Below are 21,664 nucleotides of genomic sequence, written 5' to 3' on the forward strand. Positions count from 1 at the left end.
CAGGGAAGAGAATCATATTACTCAGCTCTCCCTCCTCCCTCCCCTCAGCTCTCCTCGTATTTCTCCCATATTGTGTCTGCTCATTCTGTTCCCCTTTCTTCTGCATCCCGGGAGGACACACAGGGCCTGCTATGGACTGAAAGTTTGTGTCTTTCTCTATTAGTTCATTTTCATACTGCTATAAAGAACTGCCCAAGACTGGGTAATTTATAAAGGAAAGAGGTTTAATTGACTCACAGTTCAGCATGGCTGGGGAGGCCTCTGGAAACTTACAATCAAGGCAGAAGATGAAGGGGAAGCAATGCACCTTCTTCACAAGGTGTCAGGAAGGAGAAGTGCTAAGCCAATGGGGAAGAGCCCCTTATAAAACCATCAGATCTCATGAGAACTGACTATCATGAGAACAGCATAAGGGAAACTGCCCCCATGATTCAACTGCCTCTACCTGGTCTCTCCCTTGACACCTGGGGATTATGGGGATTACAATTCAAGATGAGATTTGGGTGGGGACACAAAGCCTAACCATATCACTCCCCCACATACTTATATCGAAATCTTTACCCCAAAGGTAATGGTATTAGGAAGTAGGAGCTTTTGGGAGTTATAGATTATAAAAACAGTCCTCAGATGGGATTAGGGTCCTCATAAAACAGGCCCCAGAGAGCTGCCTTGTGCCTTGTATCGTAAGAGAGAGGTGACATCTGTGATTTAGGAAAAGAGCCCTCCCTGGACACCAAATTGGCCAGTGCCTCCATCGTGTTCTTTCCAGATGCTAGAACTGAGAACAATTAATTTCTACTGTTTATAAATTGCTGAGTTCATGGTGTTTTGTGGTTTCAGCCTGGATCAGCTAAGACTGGGGGTCATAGGACCCAACATAGTAGGCTCAAACAGTAATGTTTTCATTTATTCTAAAATCAGAAGAAAAATCATGTTGTTTTGGATTAAAGAAAATCTTTTAACATACAGTCATAATACATTCTCTTTATAACAGCACAATGGGATATATATCTTACTCTTTGATAGATGGAGGGGCCCAACAAGGCAAAAGTATTAATATCTAGTGTTTTGGAACATCATAATGTGAATTGGATACTATAAAGTCTTATTTGTAGTGAAAGTAAAGATATACTCAAAAACTCAAACACAAGAGAATGAGTCAAACTTTTTAACCTTTGTCCTTAGCGGCACCTAACTAGAAGCTTTCTTTTTCCAGGGAAGGGGTCCTACCTGGAGAGCCCAGAGTAGGTTTCTTTCAGCTCTTGCAGTTCAGCCTAAGTTTGTTTCTTTCAGGTCTTGCACTTCAGCCTAAGTTTATTTCTTCTTCTTTCCGTGTTGGAGGTTCTCAGAGCTCAGATGAAGAAGGTTTTCCTGAAGATTGCAGATACTGCCTCCTGTTTTAGGAGAAATGAGGAAGAGCTGCATTATGCATCTTATCAATGACGCAACTCTCTCCCAATCCACACAGATGAGCTGAAGTGAAATAATGATTTAAAGAGGTCAGATGATCAAAGATGATCCCAGTAGGACATGGCAGCAGTAGGGCAGCTCCTAAATGAAATGAATCAGCCCCACTACCAGAACAACTATTTCCTCAGCTCTATGGGCCCTGGAAATTGCTGTGAGTGGGAACAGTCCTACCCACAGAAGAAGAGAAACAGCCATCAGAAGGAAGTATAGGATCCCAAAAGTAAGCGAGAAGAAAAACAGTGAGCAAATTTATTGAAAACAAAGGTGTTCTAAAATTATGCTGTGTTTGCTATCTTACCTTTGAGATAAAGTGTCTCAAGGTAACTCTCATCTGTCATGTACCTTCATAAGATCCCCCATAACCTCAGAATTTTTGACCACAAAGAATAAGCCTCAATATTGTAGAGCTCAAAGCTGCATTTTTCCCCTGGTTTTGTTTGTCTTTTTTTTTTTTTAATTACATAGTTAAATCACCCATTCTCTAGGAAAAAAATGAGATGACATATTGAAAACTATGAAAGTTGGTCAACTCCACTGGTCTGAAGAGAAACAGGAGTCTATTTATGCACTTAGAAAAGCTGTACATATGTGTCTGCCTCTAGGATCATGTAATAAAAAAAGTTAGCCAGGCATGGTGGTGCATGCCTGTAGTCTCAGCTACTAGGGAGGCTGAGGCAGAAGAATTGCTTGAACCCGGGAGGCGGAGGTTGCAGTGAGCCAAGATCACGCCATTGCACTCCAGCCTGGGTGACAGAGCAAGACTCTGTCCCCCCTACTCCCGCCCCCCAAAAAAGAAAACTGTCTTTTAAAGAGAGCAAGACTTTATATCATCTAGAAATCACACACAATAAAATTGGATAATTTAGCTCTATGAAAACAAGTTTAGCTCTATGTTATCCAAAATTGCATAATATTAGTTCTCTAAAACCCAACTGTCATACAGTTTTCATCAGGTAACATTGGTCAGTGAGAATTTCCTGTGGTTATCCTGGGAATGACCTGCAAAAAATGCTATTGACAAATAGCATATCTCTTTAATATACCTTGAATAATTTTTTCAAAGATCAAAGGAAGATCTGCTCACATAGATGAGAAAAAACCAGTGAAGAACTCTGGCGACTCTAAAAGCCAGAGTTTCTTCTTACCTCCAAGCATCCATACTAGCTCATCAGCAGTGGTCCTTAACCAGACTGAAATAACTGAAATGATAGACATATGATTGGAATTTGGAAGACAAGGAATCTCATCAAGATGCAACAGAAGGTTGAATCACAATCCAAGGAAACCAGTAAAACAGTTGAAGAGTTGAAAGATGAAACAGTCATTTTAAAAGAGAACCAAACTGAACTTATGGAAATGAAAAATTCAATACAGGAATTTCAGAATACAATTGGAAGCATTGATAACAGAATAGACCAAGCTGGGGAAAGAATCTCAGAGCTCAAAGAACATTGCTTCAAATGAATACAGTCACACAAAAGTAAAAATATAAGAATTTTTAAAATGAACAAAATTCCTGAGAAATATGGAATTCTGTAAGGAAACTAAACCTACATACAACTCATTGGCATTCCTGAAAGAATTGGAGAGAGAGCAAGAAACTTGGAAAATATATTTGAGGATATTGTCTACAAACATTTCCCCCAGGTTCTCTAGAGAACTCGACATGCAAATTCAGGAAATTCAGATAACCCCTGTGAAATACTATACATGATGACCTTCCCAAAGACACATAATCATCAGATTCTACAACATTAATGTAAAATAAAAAAATCTTAAAAGCAACTGGAGAAAAGTTTTGGGTCATGTACAAAGCGGGGACTCCTCAGGCTAACAGTGGATCTTTCAGGAGAAACCTTGCAAGCCAGAAGAAATTTGGGGGTCTACATTCAACATGCTTTAGGAAAGAAATTCCAGTTAATAATTTCATATTCATCCAAAGTAAGCTTCACAGTGAAGGAGAAGTAAAATCCTTTTCAGACATGAAAATGTTAAGGAAATTCATTACCACTAGACCTGCATTACAAGATGTCTTTTGGGAAGTGTTAAACGTGGAAGCAAACACATGTTACTTGCCACCACAAAAACACGCTTAAGTACATAGCCCACTGACACTATAAAGCAACTATATAATGAAGTCTACATGATAGCCAGCTAACAACATGATGACAGGACCAAATCCTCACCTATCGATACTATCCTTGAATGTAAATGGACTAAATGCCCCACTTAAAAGACACAGTGTGGCAAGTTGAATATAAAGAAGCAAGACTCAACTGTATGCTGTCTTCAAGAGAACCATCTCATATGCAGTGACACTGATAGGCTCAAAGTAAAGAGATGGAAGACAATCTATCAAGCAAAGAGGAGAAAAAATAGGGCTTGTAATTCTTATTTCAGGCAAAACAGATTTTAAACCAATAATGATCTAAAAGGACAAAGAAGGGCATTACACCATGATAAAGGGTTCAATTCAACAAGAAGACTTAACTATCATAAAAATACATGCACCCAGCAGTGGTGAACCCAGATTCATAAAACAAGATCTATAAGGAACTTAACAAGCAAAAAACCAACAACCCCATTAAAAACTGGGCAAACAAGGTGAACAAATACTTCCCAAAAGAAGACATATATGTAGCCCACAAGCATATGAAAAAAATTCTTAACATCAGTAATCATCAAAGAAATGCAAATCAAATCCACAATGAGTTACCATCTCATACCAGTCAGAATGGCAAATATTAAAAGTCAGAAAATAACAAATGTTGGCGAGATTGCAGAGAAAATTGAATACTTATACACTGCTAGTAGGAATATAACTTAGTTCAGCCACTGTGTAAATTAGTTTGGAGATTTCTCCAGCAACTTAAAATAGAACTACCATTCAAACCAGCAATCTCATCACTGGGTGTATACTCATAGTAATATAAATTATTTTACCAAAAAGACAAACGCAGTCAAATGTTCATCACAGCATTATTCACAATAGCAGGAAATGGAATCAGCCTAGATGCCCATCAGTGGTGGCCTGGGTAAAGAAAATGTGATACATATACACCATGGACTACTATGCAGCCATAACATACTGTGCCGTTTTTTAAAGGCATAAACATATCCTTTGCGGCAACATAAATGAAGGTCCTAAGCAAATCAGTGCAGGAACAGGAAACCAAATACCACACATTCTCTCTTATAAGTGGGAGCTAAACATTGAGTACACGTGGAAACAAAGGAAAATATAGACCAGAGTCTACTTGAGACTGGAGGGTAGGAGGGAGGTGGAGGGTGGGGGTAGAAAAAATACCTATCAAATACTATTCTCACTAATTAGGTGACAAAAACATTTGTATACCAAACCACAGTGACACACAATTTACTCATGTAACAAACCTGCACATGTACTGCCTGAACCGAAAATAAAAGTTGAAAAGGAAACATAAAATTTGAACCCATGTGACGTATTTTTTCTCTAAATTGAAAACTCTGTACAAAACTAATGTTGCTACTGTCTTCCATCATGCATCAGATGAAACACACGCACACATATATCCGTGTGTGTGTATATGTATATATGTGTGTACATATGGTGTATATGTATATATAATTTTGCATAATGTTGATTTGGAAAAGTAAAGGTGACTCAAGAGAAGATATATTGTCTATTAAAAATAAGTCCACATAAGAAAAAGACTAAGCCATAACATGTAGTGATGAATGAGCAAAGGAATGTTAAAATTTTACTTTATTTTTTAATCAGTTCCCCTTAATCACTCTTAAATTTTAGCATAATCAGCAATGGAAGATCCTTAGAACTTTTGAGAAGTAATACATAACAAATATTAACAACAAAATACAAAAATGAAGAAGAGAATTAAATAATGCAGTGACTACATAAAATAAAACCATTAGTCTAATGCTGTGTTTTTCTAAAGGCATATATACAGGTAATTGCCACATGAAAAGGTGCTGAATATCATTAGTCAGTGGAAAATGCAAGTAAAAACAACGTAAGATACCATTTTACACTCACTAGTGTAGCTAAAATAAAAAAAAAAAAAGAGAACAGCAAATTTGCTGAGAAGGCGGAGAACTGGAACCTTCCTATATTGCTGGTAAAACGTAAAATGATAGAACTACTTTGAAATCCACTTTGGCAGCTTTTTAAGAAGTTAATCGGCGGGGCACCCTGACTCAGGCCTGTAATCCCAGCACTCTGGGAGGCCGAGACAGGTGGATCATGAGGTCGGAGATCGAGACCATCCTGGCCAACACGGTGAAACCCTGTCTGTACTAAAAAAATAAAAAATACAAAAAATTAGCCGGGCATGGTGGCAGGTGCCTGTAGTCCCAGCTACTCAGGAGGCTGAGGCAGGAGAATGGCGTGAACCCGGGAGACGGAGCTTGCAGTGAGCCGAGATTGCGCCACTGCACTCCAGCCTGGGTGACAGAGTGAGACTCCGTCTCAAAAAAAAAAAAAAAAGTTAAACATAAGTTTACCATATAACCCAGCTATTTCACACTTAGAAATCTGAGAGAAACAAGAACATAGGTCTACCAAAAACTCGTGCTGAAATGTTCATTGCAGTGTTATTCATGATAGCAAAACCTGGAAACAAATGTCTGTCACTGTTATGTGAATAAATAAAATGTGGTATTATCTGCACAATGGAATTCTAGTCAGCAATTAACAAGCAGAGAAATCTGATACATGCTACAGCATGGATGAATCTTAAAACACTATGCTAAATGAAAGATGCTAGTCACAAAAGACTGTCTATGGTCTGATGCCATTTATGTAATGTGTCCAGAAAAGATGACATTTGTAGGCAGAAAACAGATTGTTTTGTTGGGGCTGCAGAAGAGAGTAGGATCCGCTACAACAGCACTGGAAAAAATTGGGAAGGTAAAGGGTAATGTTCTAAAAGTGTATTATGGTACTGGTTGAGACACTCTATATAAATTGAGTCACATATTTACAATGGGTCCATTTCATTATATACAAATCTGATATGAAATTAAGACAGGAAAGTGCTAAATCAAGGGGTTGGGTGTCCTGTGATCCTGTGACGATCACTGCATGTTGAGGTGCAACAATCTGAGTCAACAGCAGATGGTTACTTAGAGCAGATGGCGACTCCGATGTCACATGCTTGAGAAAGGGGTTCCTGGGCCTTCAGTCTCTGGCCCTGCAAGCTCCCACAGAATTCAGATAATAGATGTGATAAATGAAGACAGCCTCTGCCTCTCAGGTAGTGCAAGGAGACCAGTTGTACCATATAAAGGTCTGGGGAGAGTCAGTTTGTTGGAAGAAGCTTTGCAGACATTTTGGGCGACAAAAGGAAAAAATCATGGGGGAGAAGTGAGAGCTGCAGAATGAGGGGGTTGCTCGAAGCAAAAGCTGCTCAAAAATCTTTGGTGGGATTTGAGGAGATTTGTGTCTTGTATGGTCTGACCCAGCAACCTTTTGGTTAACAGAAGGCACCAGAGAGAAAAACTGCTATGAACTTTTGCTATATGCTAATAGTACAAAATGAGAACATACTCCCTACCCACAATACTATTTCATTGATTTCCATCTTTATCTTTGTAATTTACTTTCTTCTTACTTTAAGATTAATTTACTCTTCCAGGTTCCTGTGGTAGAAGCAGAAATCACTGATTTGAAATCATTTTAAAATTTTTATGGGCTTTTATAAATACAGGCTTTATAAGTATAGACTTTTAATGCTATAAATCCCCTTCTCCATTTTCATATGTTTTCACCTTCCTTCAGTTCAAAACAATTTCTAATTTCCCCTTTTTAAAATTATTTTATTTCAATAACTTTTGGGGGAACAGGAGGTGTTTGGTTACAGGGAGAAGTTATTTGGTGGTGATTTCCAGGACTGTGGTGCACCCATCACACGAGCATTGTACCCAATGTGTAGTCTTTTATCCCTCCCTCTTCCTTTCCCTTTCCCTGGAGTCCCCAAAGTTCACTTTATTATTCGCATGCCTTTGCATCCTCATAGCTTAGCCCCAACTTATGAGTGAGAAGTAATGATGTTTGGTTTTCCATTACTGAGTTACTTCACTTAGAATAATAGTCTCCAACTCTATCCAGGTTGCTGTGAATGCCATTATTTTGTTCATTTTTATGGCTGAGTCGTATCCCATGGTATACATAAACCACACTTTCTTTATGCACTTGTTGATTGATGGGCATTTGAGTTGGTTCCCTATTTTTGCAATTGAAAATTGTGCTACTATAAACATGAGTGTGAAAGTGTCTTTTTCATATAATGACTTCTTTTCCTCTGGCTAAACACCCAGTACGGGGGTTGCTGGATCAAACGGTAGATCTACTTTTCGTTCTTTAAGGGATCTCCACACTGTTTTCCATAATGGTTGTACTCGTTTACATTCCCATCAACAGTGTAAAAGTGATCACTTTTCACCAAATTCAAGCCAACGTGTATAGTTTTTTGATTTTTTAAATTATGGCCATTCTTACAGGAGTAAGGTTGTATCATATTGTGGTTTTGGTTTGCATTTCCCTGATAATTAGTGATGTTGAGAGCATTTTTTCATATGTTTCCTGGTCATTTGTTTATTTTCTTTTGAGAATTGTCTATTCATGTCCTTGGCCCACTTTTTAAAAAATTTTACTTTTAAGTTCTGGGATGCATGTGCTGAACAAGCAGGTTTGTTACATAGGTATGTGCCCTGGTGGTTTGCTGCACTTATCAACCCATAATCTAGATTTTAAGCCCTGCATGCATTAGGTATTTGTCCTAATGCTCTCCCTCCACTTGCCCCCAACCCCCTGTCAGGCCCTGGTGTGTGATGTTCCTCTCCCTGTGTCCATGTGTTCTCATTGTTCAGCTCCTACTTATGAGTGAGAACATGCAGTATTCAGTTTTCTGTTCCTGCATTAGTTTGCTTAGAATGATGGTTTCCAGCTTCATCCATGTCCCTGCAAAGGACATGCACTCATTCTTTTTTATGGCTGCGTAGTATTCCATGATATATATGTGCCACATTTTCTTTAATCTATCATTGATGGACATTTGGGTGGGTTCCAAGTCTTTGCTATTGTAAATAGTGCTGCAATAAACATACATGTCAATGTGTCCTTATAGTAGAATGATTTATAATCTTTTGGGTATATACCCAGTAATGGGATTGCTGGGTCAAATGGTATTTCTGATTCCAGATCCTTGAGGAATCGCCACACTGTCTTCCACAATGGTTGAACCAATTTACACTCCCACCAACAGTGTAAAAGCGTTCCTATTTTTCCACATCCTTGCCAGCATCTGTTGTTTCCTGACTTTTTAATAATCACCATTCTAACTAACATGAGATTGTCTCTCATTGTAGCTTTGATTTGCATTTCTTTTTCTTTTCTTTTCTTTGTTTTTGATGGAGTCTCGCTCTGTCACCAGGCTGGAGTGCAGTGGCGCGATCTCAGCTTACTGCAAGCTCCGCCTCCCGGGTTCACGCCATTCTCATGCCTCAGCCTCCCGAATAAGCTGGGACTACAGGCACCCGCCTCCATGCCCGGCTAATTTTTTGTATTTTTTTTAGTAGAGATGGAGTTTCACCATGTTGGCCAGGATGGTCTCGATCTCTTGACCTCGTGATCTGCCTGCCTCGGCCTCCCAAAGTGCTCGGATTACAGGCATGAGCCACTGCCTCCGGCCTGATTTGCATTTCTTTAATAACCAGTGATGATGAGCTTTTTTTCATATGTTTGTTGGCTGTATAAATGTCTTATTTTGACAAGTGTCTGTTCATATCCTTTGGCCACTTTTTGATGGGGTTGTTTGTTTTCTTGTAAATTTCTTTAAGTTCCTTGTAGATTCTGGATATTAGACCTTTGTCAGATGGATAGATTGCAAAAATTTTCTCACATTCTGTAGGTTGCCTATTCACTCTGATGATAGTTTTTGTTTGTTTGTTTGCTGAACAGAAGCTTTTAAGTTTAATTATATCCCATTTGTCAATTTTGGCTTTTGTTGCCATTGCTTTTGGTGTTTTAGTCATTAGGACTTTGCCCATGCCAATGTCCTAAATGGTGTTGTGTAGGTTTTCTTTTAGGGTTTTTATGGTTTTAGGTTTCAGGTTGAAGTATTTAATCAATCTTGAGTTAATTTTTGTATGAGATGTAAGGAAAGGGTCCAGTTTCTGTTTTCTGCATATGGCTAGCCAGTTTTCCCAGTACCATTTATTAAATAGTGAATCCTTTCCTCATTGCTTGTTTTGTCAGGTTTGTCGAAGATCAGATGGTTGTATATGTATGGTGTTATTTCTGAGGCCTCTATTCTGTTCCATTGGTCTATACATCTGTTTTGGTACTAGTACCATGCTGTTTTGCTTATTGTACCCTTGTGTGAAGTCACGTAGCGTGATACCTCCAGCTTTGTTCTTTTTGCTTAGGATTGTCTTGGCTATACGGGCTCTTTTTTTGGTTCCATATAAAATTTAAAGTCGTTTTTTCTAATTATGTGAAGAAAGTCAATGGTAGCTTGATGGGAATAGCATTGAATCTATAAATTACTTTGGGCAGTGTGACCATGTTCATAACATTGATTCTTCCTATCCATGAACCTGGAATGTTTTTCCATTTGTTTGTGTCCTCTCTTATTTCCTTGAGCAGTGGTTTGTAGTTCTCCTTGAAGAGGTCCTTCAAGTCCCTTATAAGTTGTATTCTTAGACATTTTATTTTCTTTGTAGCAATTGTGAATGAGAGTTCATGCATGATTTGGCTCTCTGTTTGTCTACTATTGGTATATAAGAATGCTTGTGATTTTTGCACATTGATTTTTTATCCCAAGACTTTGTTGAAGTTGCCTATCAGCTTAAGGAGTTTTGGGGCTGAGATGATGCAGTTTTCTAAATATACAATCATGTCATCTGCAGACAGACAACTTGACTTCCTGTCTTCCTATTCGAATACCCTTTATTTCTTTCTCTTGCCTGATTGCCCTGGCCAGAACTTCCAATACTATGTTGAATAGGAATGGTGAGAGAAGGTACCCTTGTCTTGTGCTGGTTTTCAAATGGAATGCTTCCAGCTTTTGCCCACTCAGTATGATATTATTTTGAGATAGATTCCTTCAATACCTAGTTTATTGAGAGTTTTTAGCATGAAGGGGTGTTGAATTTTATTGAAGGCCTTTTCTGCATCTATTGAGATAATAATGTAGCAATGCAGCTTTTGTCATTGGTTCTGTTTATGTGAAGGATTACATTTATTGATTTGCCTATGTTGAACCAGCCTTGCATCCCAGGATGAAGCTGATTTGATCGTGGTGGATAAGCTTATTTATGTGCTGCTGGATTTGGTTTGCCAGTATTTTATTGAGGATTTTTGCATGGATGTTCATCAGGGATATTGGCCTGAAATTTTCTTTTTTTGTTGTGTCTCTGCCAGGTTTTGCTATCAAGATGATGCTGGCCTTATAAAATGAGTTAGGGAGGAGTCCCTCTTTTTCTATTGTATGGAATAGTTTCAGAAGGAATAGTACCAGCTCCTCTTTGTACCTCTGGTAGTATTTGGCATGAGTCTGTCTGGTCCTGGACTTTTTTTTGTTGGTAGGCTATTATGCCTCAATTTGAGAACTTGTTATTCGTCTATTCAGGGATTTGACTTCTTCCTGGTTTAGTCTTGAGGGGGGTGTGTATGTATCCAGAAATTTATCCATTTCTTCTAGACTTTCTGGTTTATTTGCATAGAGGTGTTTATAGTATTCTCTGATAGTAGTTTGTATTTCATGTGGGATCAGTGGTGATATCCCCTTTACCATTTTTTATTATGTCTATTTGAATCTTCTCTATTTTTTTATTAGTCTGGCTAGCAGTCTATTTTGTTAATCTCAAAAAAATAGCGCCTGGATTCACTGATTTTTTGAAGGGCCTTTCGTGTCTCTATCTTCTTCAGTTCTGCTCTGGTCTTAATTATTTCTTGTCTTCTGCTAGCTTTTAAATTTGTTTGCTCTTCTCAAGTTCTTTTAATTGTGATGTTAGGGCATCGATTTTAGATCTTTTCTGCTGTCTTGTGTGGGCATTTAGTGCTATAAATTTCCCACTAAACACTGCTTTAACTGTGTTTCAGAGATTCTGGTACATTGTCTCTTTGTTCTCATTGGTTTCAAAGAACACTATTTTTGTCTTAAATTTTGTTATTTACCTGGTAGTCATTCAGGAGCAGGTTGTTCAGTTTCCATGTGGTTTTGCTGTTTTGAGTGGGCTTCTTAATCTTGAGTTCTAATTTGATTGCACTGTGGTCTGAGAGACTTTTATGATTACTGTTCTTTTGCATTTGCTGAGGAGTGTTTTACTTCCAATTATATGGTCAATTTTAGAATAAGTGCTATGTGCTGCTGAGAAGAATGTATATTCTGTGGTTTTGGGGTGGAGAGTTCTGTAGATGTCTATTGGGTCCACTTAGTCCAGAGCTGAGTTCAAGTGCTGAATATCCTTATTCATTTTCTGTCTCATTGATCTGTCTAATATTGACAATGGGGTGTTAAATTCTCTCACTATTATTGTGTGGGAGTGTAAGTCTCTTTGTAGATCTCTAAGAACTTGTTTTATGAATCTGGGTGCTCCTGTATTAGATGCATATATATTTAGGATAGTTAGCTCTTCCTGTTGAATAGATCCCTTTACCATTATGTAATGCCCTTCTTTTTCTTTTTTGATCTTTGTTCGTTTAAAGTCTGTTTTATCAGAGACTAGAATTTCAACCTCTGCTTTCTTTTGCTTTCCATTTGCTTTGTAAATATTCTTCCATCCCCCCACCCCCTTTTTTTTTTGTTTTGAGCCTATGGGTGTCTTTGCACATGGAATGGGTCTCCTGAATACAGCACACCGATGGGTCTTGACTCTTTATCTGATTTGCCAATCTGCATCTTTTAATTGGGGCATTTAGCCCATTTACATTTAAGGTTAATATTGTTATGTGTGAATTTGATTCTGTCATCATGATGCTAGCTGGTTATTTTGCACATTAGTTGATGCAGTTTCTTCATAGTGTCATTGGTCTTTATATTTTGGTGTGTTTTCACAGTGGCTGGTAATGGTTTCTCCTTTCCATATTTAGGGCTTCCTTCAGGAGCTCTTGTAAGGCAGGCCTGATGGTGACAAAATCCCTCAGCATTTACTTGTTGGAAAAGGATTTTATTTCTTCACTTATGAAGCTTAGCTTGGCTGGATATGAACTTCTGGGTTGAAAATCCTTTTCTCTAAGAATGTTGAATATTGGCCCCCACTCTCTTCTGGCTTGTAGGGTTTCTGCAAAGAGATCCACTGTTAGTTTGGTGGGCTTTCCTTTGTGGGTAACCCGACCTTTCTCTCTGGCTGCACTTGATATTTTTTCCTTCATTTCAACCTTGGAGAATCTGATGATTATGTGTCTTGGGGTTGCACTTCTTGAGGAGTATCTTAGTGATGTTATCTGTATTTCCTGAATTTGAATGTTGCTTAGCCCACTTTCTGATGGAATTATTTGTTTTTTCTTGCTGATTTGCTTGAGTTCCTTGTAGATTCTGGTTGTTAGTCCTTTGTCAGATGCATAGTTTGTGAAGATTTTCTCCCACTTTGTGAGTTGTCTCTTTACTCTGCTGTTTATTTTGCTGTGCAGAAGCTTTTTAGTTTAATTAAATCCCATCTATTTATCTTTGGTTCTGTGGCATTTGCTTTTGGGTCGTTGGTCATGAAGTCTTTGCCTAAGCCATTGTCTAGAAGGGTTTTTCTGATATTATAGAACTTTTATGGTTTTAGGTCTTAGGTTTAAGTCTTTTATCCATCTTGAGCTGATTTTTGTGTAAGGTGAGAGATGAGGATCCAGTTTTATTCTTCTACATGTGGCTTGCCAATTTTCTCAGCACCACTTGTTGAATATGGTGTCTTTTCCCCATTTTATGTTTTTGTTTGTTTTGTCAAAGGTCAGTTGCTGTAAGTATTTGGCTTTGTTTCTGAGTTCTCTATTCTGTTTCATTGGACTATGTGCCTATATTTATACCAGTACCATGCTGTTTTGGTGACTAAGACCTTTTAGTGTAGTTTGAAGTCAGATAATGTAATGCCTGATTTGTTTTTGTTTTGCTTCATCGTGCTTTGGCTAGGTGGGCTCTTTATGGCTCCATATGAATTTTAGGAATCTACAAGGAACTCAAATCAGCAAGAAAAAAAAAACAATCCCATCAAAAAGTGGACTAAGGACATGAATAGACAATTCTCAAAATATGTGTACAAATAGCTAACAAATGTGAAAATTGCTCAACATCACTAAATATCAGGAAAATGCAAATCAAAACCACAATGCAATACCACCTTACTCCTGCAAGCATGGCCACAATTAAAAAGTCAAAAAGTAATGGATGTTGGCCTGGATGTGGTGAAAAGGGAACACTTTTACACTGTTAGTGGGAATGTAAACTAGTTCAGCCAGTAGGGAAAACAGTATGGAGATTCTTTAATGAATTAAAAGTAGATCTATCATTTGATCCAGGAATCCCACTACTCAGTATCTGCCCAGAGGAAAAGAAGTCATTATATAAAAAAGACACTTGCACATGCACGTTTATAGTGGCATAATTTGCTTATTGCAAAGATATGGAACCAGCCCAAATGTCCATCAATCAATGAGTGGATAAAGAAAATGTGATACACACACACACACACACACACCCCATGGACTACTACTCAGCCACAAAAGGAATGAAATAAAGGCATTTGCAGCAACCTGGATGGGGTTGGAGGCATTTTTTCTGAGTGATGGGGTTGGAGGCATTTTTTCTGAGTGAAGTAACTCAGGAATGGAAAACCAAATATAGTATGTTCCCACTTATAAGTGGGAGCTACGCTATGAGGACAGAAAGGCAAAATAATGATATAATGGACTTTGGGTACTCGGAGGAAAGGATGAGAAGTGGTGAGGGATAAAAGATTGCACACTGGATACAGTGTATACTGCTCAGTTTATGAGTGCACCACAAGCTTGGAAGTAATTATTAAAGAACTTGTCCATTTAACCAAACATCATCTGTTCCCCAAAAACCTATTGAAATAAAAAAATAAAAATTTTTTAAAAATTAAAAAATTGCACAATCTATTGCTATTATTGTTTATACAATCGATTTTCTTTTTCTTTTCCTTTTTTTTTTTTTTTTTTTTTTTTTGATGAGTCTTGCTCTGTTTCCCAGTATGGAGTGCAGTGGTGCAATCTCAACTCACTGCAACCTCTGGCTCCTGGGTTCAAATGATTCTTGTACCTCATCCAAGTATCTGGAACTACAGGTGCACACCACCATGTCAGTGTAATTTTTGTATTTTTAGTAGAGACAGGGTTTCGCCATGTTGCCCAGGCTGGTCTCGAATTCCTGTCCTCAAGCAAGCCACCTGCATCAGGCTTCCAAAGTGCTGGGATTATCAGCATGAGTCACTGCACAGGGCCTCAATTTTCTTTTAAAGAGTTTTAACTAATAAGAAAATGAAATGTGTATATTTGTTCACGTGTTACCATTTCTAGTGCTTGACATTGTTTTGTGGACACCCAGATTTCCATCTCATACCTTTTTCCTTCTGTAGGAAGGATGTCCTTTAACATTTTTGGAGCACAGGTCTGCTGGTGATGAATTTTCACATTTTATATTTTTGAATGTACCTTTATTTCACCTTTGTTTTTTTGAAAGCTAATTTTGCAGTGTATAGAATTCTATGTGGGCAATTTTAGTCTTTGAGTGTTTAAAGCTGTGACTCCTCTGTGTTCTTATGTGCATTGTTGCTGGTGACAGATCTGATGTCATCCTTATAATATCTTTGTTCCAGTGTAGATAAGGTGTGTTTTTCCTCTGGCTTCTTTTAAGAGTTTTTTAATCATCATTGAACAATTTATGATATGCCTTGGTGTCATTTCTTCATATTTCTAGTGCTTGAGTATGTTGACTTTGTGGATCTGTGGATTTATAGTTCTTATTACATTTGGTAAGATTAGATTTTTGTTTTTTGGGGGGTTGTCTCCCCCTTTGGGACAGGATCTTGCTACATTGCCCAGGCTGTTCTCAAACTCGTGGGCTTACCTGATCCTCCTGCCTCAACCTTTTGAATAGCTGGGACCACAGGCCTGTGCCACCACACCTTACCTCGCTTGGTGAGTTTTGGATTATTATTTCTTTCAAGAGTTTTTCTGCCATCACTGTGTTTGCCTTTGATGGACTCTAGTCACCTGTGTATGAGGTCAGCTGAATTGCTCCACAACTCATTGATGCTTTTCCCTTTATTTTTTTTCTCAGTATTTCTTTTTACTTTTCTTTGCTATGCCTTAACATTTACAATATTTTTTCTTCATTTTCTAATTTCCTGTTAATCCCTGGCAGGACACTTCCTCTCAGATATCACAGTTTTTATTTCTTTACTCTTTTTAGCTTTTGTAGAGATGGGGTCTTACTTCGTTTCCCAGGCTGCTCTTGAACTCCTGGGCTCAAGTGATCCCCCTGCATAGGCCTCCCAAAGTGATGGAATTGCAAGCATGAGCCACAGCACCAAGCCTCAGTTTTTATTTCTTAATGTTAGCTTGAATCTTTTTATACCTTTTTTTTTTTCATCTACTTAATTTGGGGGATGTATGGAATACAGTTATAAAAACTGATTTAATGATCTTTTCTGGTAATTCTAACACCTGTGTCAGCTCTGAGTCAGTTTAATATGATTGATTTGTCCCTTCATTGTGGTCATTTCCCTGTTTTAGTGTGGCTCAAAAGTTTGATAGAAAACCAAACACTGCGAATTTTACTTTGTTGGTTGCTGCATACTTTTGTGTCCCTATAACTTTGCGTTTTGTTCAGGGAGGCAGTCAAGTTGCTGTCAAACTGTTTGATCATTTCAGGTCTTGCTTTTATGATTTGTTTCAAGAGGTCCACAGCAGTGCTCAGTCTAGGGGTAATTAGTTCTTACTACTGAGACAAAACCTTCCTGAGATCTCTACTCTATGCCTTGTGAATTATGAGGCCTTTTTTTCAGTCATCTTTGGGAAATAGGCATGATTCTAGCTCCGTATGAGTTCCAGGCACTGTTCTCTCTAATCTTTTGAGATGATTTTTCCTCTGAACCTGAGTGGCATCCTCATACGGATCAGCACTGTGCTGCATGCTGGGTCATGTTCTGCAGTTCTTTCTGATTTACTTTCCACGGTTCGCTGCACCCTGCTACTCTCTCTATGGACTTTATGCTATCTTGGCTTCTCTGGACTCTCAGCTCAGTGTCCTCGACTCAAAAGGCTCACTGAGCTCCTCTTCACTTTGCCCTTCCTGTGCCTAACTTGGAAACCCTCTAAAGGTAGTAAGTTGGAGCAATTATAGGGCTCACTTGTTTGGGCCCTTCTTTAGGCATTACAGTCCTGTCCTGTTTTGCCTGATGTCCACAATTTTGAAAATGTTCTTTTCATGTATTTTGTCTGTTTTATTTTTTTCTTTATTTTACCAGGTAGGAGAGTGAAATCCAATTCCTCTTAATTATAGAGGTTGCAGCAACCATTTAGGGGAGTTTATTCTGCCTACCACAGCCACTCACCTCAGTGAACATATTTCCGCAAGCCCCTCACTCAGTGCTTGCCCCTGACTTCTGAAAGTAAGCCAGTTGAAAGCAACTCTGTCCAATGAGCAGCTCTGAGTGCCAACCAATCCACACCAGCTCACTGAGGTCTGTGCCCTCAACCAGTCTCTGAACCCCACACTTTCCACAAATTCTAAGTCTACTCTGCTCAAAGAGACTGAATGATCAGCAGAGCTTTCTCCCTTTAAGAAGAAATAAATTCAGGCTTGTTTATTAATGCAGAAATTATGAGGTGGTCTCTTCATTTGACAAATGCCTAATGTTACATGTATAGACCTACCTAGAAAGAAAACAGAAAGAAAAGAATGCAAGGAAGGGGGAAACTATAAAGAAAGACCATGCAAGTGCCACTGCAGAGGGATCTGAATCACAGAGAGGAGGAGAAACTGGGGGGGAGAAGAAGAACCTGAGTATCCAGTGCCTGTGAGGCTCCCTCAGAGCTGGGAGCTGCTGACATCTGAATGTGGGGAGCAGGCTGAGGAGGAGCCAGAACTGAAGGTTTACAGCCTTCCAAAATGTACATGTTGAAGCCCTAACCTCAGTGGGACTTATATAGTGCCAAGACCTTTAAGGAAGTGATTAAGATTAATGAGGTCATAAACATGGCGCATTGATCTGATAGGATTAGTGTCCTTCTAGGAGGAAACTCAGGGAGCTTGTTCACCCCATTCCTCCTCCCACAAATCAAACACAGCGAGAGAAGGCCATGTGGGGACACAGAGAGTCTGTGTGCATCTGCAAGCTGGGAAGAGAGCTGTCACTGGAATCCAATCTTGATCTTGAACATTTAGAATCCAGAACTGTGAAACAGTACATTTCTGCTTTTTGAACCACCCTGTTGATGGTATTTTGTGATGGCGGCCTGAGCTCACTAATACAGAAGGTTTCTTAGACTCTGGCCTAGGCAGCTCCTCCCTGGGCCTTTGTGGGAGCAGCCCAAGTTTGCTCAGAGCTCAGTTTCTGTAATCTGCATCCACACCTACTCTACCCTGGTTAAGGCTGACCTTTGGCTTTAGAAAGAGAATTGGTCATAATCGTTTCATAGCTTAACTGTCCACAAGAAAAAATGAACTGAACCAAGGATCTTCTTTGATTTTCTTTGGGAAAAGTTTGACATCTGACCTTGGACAATGGCACTTAGATTCTGCAGGGTGACCCTGTGACCTCAAGTGTCCTGCACTTTCTTTTCCTGAGAGCTTTCAGTGCTCTGGACTCTCTAGAGCCACAAGGCAAGGGTTTGGCTGCAGGTGAAGAACCTGAAAGAGCCCTGGAAGACCCAGTGGAAAAAGAAAGAATCCCTAGGATGAGGAATGGGAGGAAGTGTGAGAGGCTGATCTTATAGGAAGAAAGGAGGCTGGAGGACCAAAGAACTCTGTGTGTGTGTGTGTGTGTGTGTGTGTGTGTGTGTGTGTGTGTGTGCGCGCGCGCGTGCACCCAAGATGAGGTTAGTGGAGTTCCAGAGAGACAGGGATGCCTTTCTGGGGCTGAGAATATGGATTCCTTGGTATTCAGGCTCTGGTCCTCTTCCTCTCCTGGTCCTCCTCATCCTGCCTCCCCACTCCTCCCCTCCTCCTCATTCTGTCCTTCAGGCTGTTTGTCACCACTCCCCCTCCTCTTTCTGCTCCCCCTCCCCCATGCCCTGTCACCTCCTCTTCCTTTCACACACACACAAGCTGAAGGAATGTTTTATGCCAGCAGGAGAATCACAATTACATTTCTGCGTTGTCACGACCTGATTTGAGGAGACCAAGCAAGATAGTTCCAGCTGTAGGGCGGAGCCTCCACAGACAAACCCTGAGGCCAGGGCAGCACAAGCGTTAGGTCAAGCTCGGATATGATGTGACCAATAGGAAGGAAGCACCAGTACTTTTGGTCCCTGGCTAACAACTGGCCCCCAGTCTCCCAGGAACTTGAATATTCCAGGTGCCCTGCTCTTCTGCAAGGGAGTTCCAAGGGGAAGGACCATGCTACTTTCTTGTGTCCCCTTGGAGTGGGGAGGGGGCAAGTGGACAAGGATCCCCATCGTCCTAGGAGCTGGGGGTAGCAGGGGGCTCAGGCCAGGGCACGTTCTAAGCAAACTACCCAGCTTCTCCATTTAGACCTAGCTGAATGTTCAGAGTGGAAGGTTAATGCGGCCCCAGACTCACCTACTCTGTTGTGGCCTTTTCATCTTTTCCATTGGTCTTTGCTTCCTATGAGGGTTCTGCCACTGAAGCCAGCCTATTGGGAAGTAAAAGCAACACTTAAAATAACCAAAGAGACCAGCATTAGTATTGGTGCAATCCTATGGTCCTCAGTGGATTACCTAGGATGCAGCCAGCACCTGGGTCACCTGGCTAGGGCCTGCCCAAAGAAAAGCTTCCCATATGCTCATTGAGACCTAGGTGAGAGTTCCAGGGACCTAGCCGCTCACCAAGAGATTGACCCTTACATCCTCATGAGTGTCTGGAGCCTTGGTGCTGAGAGTTCTTAGTCTACACCAGGGTACTGCTCACTCTCGGGGTCCAGGGCTTTCAGTCCACGAGTGTCTGTGTCTCTAACATTGAATCCTCCTCGTTTGTTGCTCCAAAGGGCCCCTCCCACAAAGTGGGCAGACATGGAGAGTTACCAGATGCAAAAGGTATGCAAAAAGTGTATGTTATGTGATTCATTATATAAAGAGAACTAAAACCAAAAACAACATGATTCTCTCAATAGATGCAGAAAAGGCCTTTGATAAAATTCAAAATCACTTCATGTGAAAACTCCCAACACACTAGGCACTAAAGGAACATATCTCAAAATAATAAAAACTATTTATGACCAACCCGCAGTCAGCATCATACTGAATGGGCAAGAGCTGGAAGCATTCAGCCTAAGAACTGGTAAAAGAACAAAACAATAAATTGCACTTAAACACTTTTAAAATTTGCTCTTCAAAGACGTTGGTAAGAGAATGAAAAGACAAGCCACACTTAGGGAGAAAATATTTGGAAATCGCATATCTGATAAAGAACCTCTGTGTACAACAATAAGGGAACTCTCAAAGTTTATTAATAAAGAGACAAACAATCAGATTTTCAAATGAATAAAATATTTGTAAAGGTACTTCAACAAAGAAGATATATGGAAGGCACATAACAACATGACAAGGTATTCATCATCATTAGTCATTAGGAAATGCAAATGTAAACCAAGTAAAATGGCTAAAGTTGAAAGAATCACCATTCCAAGTGTTGGCAAAGATGTACGGGAACTAAAACACTCATGCACTGCTGATGAGGTTGTGAAATGTTACAAGCACATTATGAAACAGTGTGGCAGTATCTTAAAATAGTCAACCTGTACCTACCATATGATACTGCTATTTCACCCAAATTAAAAGAAAAGCTATCTCCATACAACTTTGTTGATAGAAGCTTTAGTTTTAAAACCAGAAGTCATCCAAACACATTAACAGATGAATGAGTAAAATAAATCGTGATATATCCATCACATGGAATATTACATTACTCAGCAGTATAGTGGAGTGATCTATTAATACACATGAAAACATGGCTACAAATCAAAATAATTATTCTGAGTGAAAAAGATATACAAAAATACCAAAATATATAAATGTATAAACCAAATATGGATACATAGTATATGATTCTATTTAGAGAAAACTTGGGAAAATTTAAATTGATCTATTATAACAGAAAGTCAACCAATGGTTGTCTGAGGTGGGGGGAGAAAGGTGAGGGAGGAATTACTAGGTACACAAGGACACTTTGGAAGTAGGTAGATATATTCACTATCTTTTTTTTTTTTTTTTGAGACAGGGTGCAGTCCTGTCACCCAGACTAGAGTGCAGAGGCAAAATCTCGGCTAACTTCAACCTCTGTCTCCTGGGCTCAAACCATCCTTGTAACTCAGCCTCCCAAGTAACAGACTACAGGCACATGTTGCCATGCATGGCTAATTTTTTTGTTTTTTTAGAGATGGGGTTTCACCATGTTTCCCATGCTGGTCTTGAAGTCCTGAGTTCAAGGAATCTGCCTCCTTGACCTGCCAAAGTTCTGAGATTACAGGCATTCCTTTTTCAGCATTAGATTAGTGATCTTAACCAATGCAATGAAGTAAGAAAAAGTAAATAAAACATTGAAAAGGTTGAAAAGGAAGAACTGAATCTGTCTGTATTAACAGATAATGATTGTGTATGTACACAATCCTAGAAATCTATAAAAATCTATAAAAATTAATAAGTGAGTTTGCAATGTTGCAGAATATAAGTTCAATATAAATGTTATATTTTTGTATATAACCAATGAGCATTTGGAAAGTGAAATAAAAATACAATTTCATTTAAAGTAACATCTACATACAGGATGTGCTTAGAAATAAATTCAACAAAATTGATGTAAGGCCAGTATGCTGAAAACTACAAAACATTGCTTTAAGAAATTATAAAAGAACTAAATTAGTTGGGATGTAAATGTTGTCAAGGATCAGAAGAGTTGTTGTAGTTAAAAAGTCAATTTTCCCCAAATTTGATCTTTGGGATCCAATGCAATTCTAGTAAAAATTCCACAGGCATTTTGGTAGAAATTTACAATCTGATGCTACCGTT

General features: G+C 39.2%; 1 long non-coding RNA gene across 2 annotated transcripts in view; it reads right to left on the minus strand.

The window, feature by feature from the left end:
* Positions 1-19,516, minus strand: part of LOC126930283 (uncharacterized) — a 47,721-nt gene extending 28,205 nt beyond the window's left edge. Inside the window, exons 1-2 of one of the 2 annotated variants that reach the window (XR_007717552.1) lie at positions 19,221-19,516; positions 1,231-1,394 (exon numbers count right to left, since the gene is read on the minus strand). This is a non-coding gene — a long non-coding RNA (uncharacterized LOC126930283). Of the gene's footprint in view, positions 1-1,230; positions 1,395-2,615; positions 2,680-19,220 lie in introns of those variants that run through there. The other variant, XR_007717553.1, reaches the window with a different exon arrangement.
* Between the last annotated feature and the right edge of the window lie 2,148 nt (positions 19,517-21,664).

The sequence above is a fragment of the Macaca thibetana genome, chromosome 1, assembly GCF_024542745.1.
Source record: "Macaca thibetana thibetana isolate TM-01 chromosome 1, ASM2454274v1, whole genome shotgun sequence".
Taxonomy (NCBI): Eukaryota; Metazoa; Chordata; class Mammalia; order Primates; family Cercopithecidae; genus Macaca; species Macaca thibetana.